This window comes from Dama dama, chromosome 15 (assembly GCF_033118175.1).
Source record: "Dama dama isolate Ldn47 chromosome 15, ASM3311817v1, whole genome shotgun sequence".
Lineage (NCBI taxonomy): Eukaryota > Metazoa > Chordata > Mammalia > Artiodactyla > Cervidae > Dama > Dama dama.
The window spans coordinates 77,895,410-77,901,165 of NC_083695.1; positions in this window are offsets into that span (position 1 = coordinate 77,895,410).

The following is a 5,756-nucleotide window of genomic DNA, read 5'->3' on the forward strand; positions in this document are numbered from 1 at the left end:
AAAAGCCCTGGGGCTTCAGAAGGAGGTGGGGGACAGGGGGTGGCACAAGCAGGACATTGGAGCATGAGATCAGAGCAGGGGGTTTGGACTAGATTCTAAATGTGAGGGGAGCTGTTCGAGTGTCTTGACTAGGAAAGTAACCTGATCTGATTTGCATTTTTAAAAAGATCTCTCTGACCACTGTGTGGAGAACAGATCAGAAGAAGCTATAGAGAGCCAAGCTGGGAGGTGACTGCATGGTGGGTTGGTTGTGATTGTGAAGACAGATGGACAGATCACGTTTTGATGGTGAAGTCCCCAAGACATGCTGATGGATTGCATGTAATGGCTGAAGGCAGAGAAACCAAAGATGGAATCTGAGGTTTCCTTTCAGCTTAAACAATCGATAGTTGATGACGCCATGTGTTGAGGAGGAACCGAAATAATGTACGTAAAAGTGGTCCTACATGAAAATACATGTAGAGATGCCGCCTTCGGCTAGCTGAAGACGTCTACTTATTTCCGCAGCCTGGCTTGATTCCCTACAGCACAGGACAACGGGCAAAATTCTATGGGGAATAGGGAGATGCCCTAATCAGTGAAAGGCAGGGCAGGCAGGGGGATTTCTGGAGCTCAGGGTCCAGTGGAACATAGCTATGCACATAAATAATGTCAGGTGGAGGTTTTTCCAGTACAAAGCAGACATCTGGACCTGTATGGCCAACTCCACACCCTTTGAGTGGGGACAGAAAAATGCTGAGTTCCAAATGGAAGATAGCAGTCACATGACTCTGGCTCATAGTTCTAGGTCCTTTTTTCATCTTTACCCTGCTTTGAGGTGCAGTAGAGCTGTCAGTGGGAGAAGGCAACAGCAACCCACTCCAGTACTCTTGCCTGGGAAATCCAATGGACGGAGGAGTCTGGTAGGCTGCAGTCCATGCGGTCGCTAAGAGTTGGACATGACTGAGCGTCTTCACTTTCACTTTTCACTTTCATGCATTGGAGAAGGAAATGGCAACCCACCCCAGTGTTCTTGCCTGGAGAATCCCAGGGACCGCGGAGCCTGGTGGGCTGCCGTCTCTGGGGTCGCACAGAGTCGGACATGACTGAAGTGACTTAGCAGCAACAGCAGCAGCAGCAGAGCTGTCAGTGGGGGCAGATTAGAATCAGGGGCTGGACTCATCTGGAGAGATTGACTGTCCAGTCCCAGCTCAGCTCTGTGCTGGGCAAAGTACTAGATGTTTATGTCTTTTCTCACGTTTAATCTTCACTACAGCACTGTGAGATTGTTATTCCCATTTTATTAATAAGCACTCCAAGCCTCAGAGAGGTCAACTCATTTATCCAAGGTCACACAGCTTGAGTGCATGGTTTCTGCTCTCATGGAGTTTACAGCAGATCATCCTGTCTCCTTCTTTATTGAATCCCCACTGGCTTGCACACAGCAGGGGCTCAGTGAACATTTGTTGATTGGATAAATAGTGGCCCCAAAGCTGGTGTTTAATCACAAAGCCACACCGTTCCCTTTGAAGTGTAGATCGAAAAGCTGCCTTCACCCCAAGTTCCTCTCTGTGATGATCAGATAAAATCTGCTCTCTAGAAATCCAGTGCACAAGTCTTAGGAAACTTTGGAAGGACAGCCTGCCTTGGGGCTCATTCTCACTGGCCCCACCAGGTGAGTCACTCTGGGGTGATGAGGTCTTATGAGAAAGGCAGGCTGGACTCCCTAGTTCCCCGAACTCACAAGGGGATTGGCACCCTCAGTCCTGGTGTTTGTATTTGGATTACATCTGATGGCATGCTGAATTGGTGACTAATTACAGCATGCCCAAATAAGGTACTTTAATTATAGCCTTTTTAATTTCAAGGAGAGCTCTGCTTGGAAAACAGAGGGACAAATTGGATGCAGATCTGCTTGCTCTGATACCTAAGCATGGCTTGGAAAATGAATTACCAGGCAAGTCAGCAGTTCATTCCATTAGCTCCTCATAAGACACTGCTTTGTAACTGCCTGCTGGGGAAGCCTCCCAAGGGAGGGGCTTTGCAATCTTCGCAGTCTGATTACTAAAGTTGGTGGCCTGGCCAACCCTGGGGACACACGTGGGTGTTCCAGGAAGCTGACTTCTGGCCTGGGTTCAGCCTCCTGTCTCTTCTCTCTGGGAACATTTACTCAGCTGTCATGGACATTTTAGGAGGACTTTGCTCAGTCAGCTTGAAAAGGCAGACTCTGATGTTTTCTGTTGGAAATCACTTACTTATCTCTGTTACCTCTTGAACTGTATAAATCCAATTCAGAGTTTTTAAAAAATTTATTTTCAAAATTTTTAATTGGAGGATAATTGCTTTACAATATTGCGTTAGTTTCTGCCCAACATGAGTTACCCATAGGAATACATATGTCTCCTCTCTCTTGAGCCTCCCTCCCACCTTCCACCCCATCCCACCCCTCTAGGTTGTCACAGAGCAGCACCAGGTTTGAGCTTCCTGCATCATACAGCAAATTCCCACTGGTTATCTATTTTACATATGATAGTGTATGTATGTAATGTTACTTTTTCAATTTGTCTCTCCCTCTCCTTCCCCCATTGTGTCTAAACGTCTGTTCTCTATGCTAGACTACAAATGCTGTAAGGAAAACTAGATCAGTTTGATGGTTAAAGGTAAATGTTGGTAAATATATTATTTAAATCACTTTTAATTCTTCCTATAAGATGAATTTGGAAAGGCCAATATTTTAGTCACTTTTTTCTTTCACTCATAGTAACCTTAAAGACCTAAAATCAGTTAATTTTAGATTTTCACTGAAGACAAAAAGTTATTCCATGGCTCAGCTCCTTTTTGTCCCATGCTCCTTCCTCCAAAGCAGAATTATTTGGAGTTCTCTTGGGTCTTTTCTACCTGTCACTATGACTGCGATGCCAATGATGAGAAAACCCGGATATGTACCACAACTACAATGTCAGACAGGTTCATGTAAGTGATCTCATTCACTCCTCATAGCCAGCTCTGAAAGGCACACAAGGCAGCTATTGACACTCTTCTATTGCAGCTGAGCTCAGAGAGGTGAAATCACAGTCATATCATCTAGTTTAAGACAGGGTTTGAATGATCTGATGCCATCCCCAGATTTTTACTACTATGCTGGTCAACACCTTGGTTTGAAAACAGCACATTGTTTCGTAGCTGCCCACAGTGTGTGCCTCAAGCCAACATTCATAGAAGGCCTCCAGCTAATTCTTCGTGTTTAGATTAGTTTAGCAACCTGCTGCTGCTGCGTCGCTTCAGTTGTGTCCGACTCTGTGCGACCCCATAGACGGCAGCCCACCAGGCTCCCGTCCCTGAGATTCTCCAGGCAAGAACACTGGAGTGGGTTGCCATTTCCTTCTCCAATGCATGAAAGTGCAAAGTGAAAGTGAAAATGCTCAGTCGTGTCCGACTCTTAGTGACCCCATGGACTGCAGCCTACCATGCTCCTCCGTCCATGGGATTTTCCAGGCCAGAGTACTGGAGTGGGTTGCCATTGCCTTCTCCAGGTTAGAAACCTAGACCAATTTAAATGAACAAATATCTAAGTGCCTTATGTGTGTCTAGCCTGGCTATATAGAGGCATTCAGGCTTCAGAGAGTAGAATGCATATCACCTATGAATTTAGATTCTGGACAGACCTGACTCAAATGACAGCTCTTCTGGGGACTTTGAACAAGCTACTTAAACATTCAAAACCTTACTATTAAATGAGATAATGTAAAGTGGCCTGTACCTTGAAAGTGCTTAATTTATGGTAGCAATGTTTTACGTACATCATCTCTTTCATGCTTACAGTACTCTTTATGTGGTAGATACTCTTCTCATCTCCACTTTATAGACTGATGAGCTGAATTGATTGCCAATGGTTGTGCAACTGCATTTTGCCTCCAAACACAGCTGGGGCTGTTACTGGCTTCTTGTGATTAAGGCAGGGGCTGTTCTCTTGTGCTTGTTGTAGGTATACAACACTGTGGCGAGGATTGGGCTAGAGAGAGGGATCTTTGACATTGAGACTCATTCCTGCCCCATTAAAGTATACTGGTTGGGAATAGAGGGTAAAGGAAAAGAGCAATATTTGTCACATTCACTTACTCCTATTTACCAAAAGCATGCTGATGCTGGTACAGTTGGTCTATTGTATCTGCAGGGTTCTGAATCCACGCATTTAATGAACCGTGGATTGAAAATATTAAAAAACAGAAGTCCAGAAAGTTCCCAAAAGCTGAACTTGAATTTACTGCACTCCGGCAACTATTTACATAGTATTTACATTATATTTACAATTATTTACATAGCATTTACATTGTATTAGGTATTATAAGTAATCAAGAGATAAAGTATATTGTAGGTTATATGCAAATGCTAGACCATTTTATATAAGGGACTTGAATATCAGCAGATTTTGGTGTCTGGGCTGGATCCTGGGAACTGTCCCCTGTGGCTATCAAGGGAAAACTGTATAATGATTAAAATACAGATGCATATGAAAACAGGCCTGAATTCAGAGTTCCTTTTGTTGTTATGTGTTTTTCTAGTAATAGACTCTGAAACCCCAACTATCTCATGAGGGGATGGTTGAAAATTTTGACATTAAAAACCAGGCCCTCTCACTAAAAAAGACTGAGAACCACTGCCCCAGGGCACTTCTTTTTCAGGTGAAGAATCTAGCTGGGGAGCTGTTAACTTTTGGGAGAGTCACAGGGGCCTTTGAGAAGCTGAGGAAATATAGTTATTCTCTCCACACACAAAAAGGCTATATGCACACACCCATGCACAGCTTTGTATACAATTTCAGGAAATTCACAGATATCCTCTCTCCCCACATTCACCAGGCCATTTCCAGATTTGGACACAGGCCTGTGGTTGAATCTGAGTTATTGCCTGCTTAACTTGTCTGAGGTGCAGCAACCTCCTCTATCAATCCAGGTAGAAGCGAGGATGAAAGGAGGCGACCCCCGAGAACATGTGCCTTAGCAGCTCAGAGTGTGCCAGCCCAGCGCCAGGACAGCCAGACAGGAAAACAACCAAAGAACTAAGCCAAGGGGAGGGAGACTCCTACGCCCAAATGAGCTCCCAGACCCTGAGTAAGTGCCACTTAACTGCTCATTTTATAGGCTTTTTCATTACCCTCAATAACACCCACTTTGTGGTGCCCTTGAGTGAGTGTGGGGAGGGCCATTGGAGCGACTTGTAAATGTTAATGGCTCCTCTGACCAGCTTGCCTCTGGCTAATTGCTGGTGGGGATGGATGAGCCAGCAGGCTCCCCACCCTCCTATTAGGGCAGAGCTGAAGCTGCCACACGGGGGTGTCCAGCCCTATGTGGTCCTGCCCCTTTCCCCTGAGGCGGGGAGGCTGCCCACCCTGCTGCGTGGGCCACACCTTGATTTAGAGCCTAATAGGGCACTTCACATGGGGGGATTGGGGAAAGGTCTCCCCCTGGGTGAGCTCTGAGAGCTTTAATACCTTGCTAGAAAAACTGTGGTCTGTGAGTTAGCAGGGCTTCCCTTGTGGCTCAGCTGGTAAAGAATTGCCTGCAATGCAGGAGACCTGGGTTTGATCCCTGGGGGGTGCTTATTAAAAATGCAGAATCTTGGGTCCCCCTCCAGACTTAGAATTTGCATTTAAGAAGATCCCTGGGGTGATTCCTGTGTGCTGGAAAGCTTGGGAAGCATGGAGAAGCAATGTTCTAATAATGGAAGCCCCCCACACGCTTGCCTGCGGAATTCAGAGAACTTCAAATGTCCCTTGG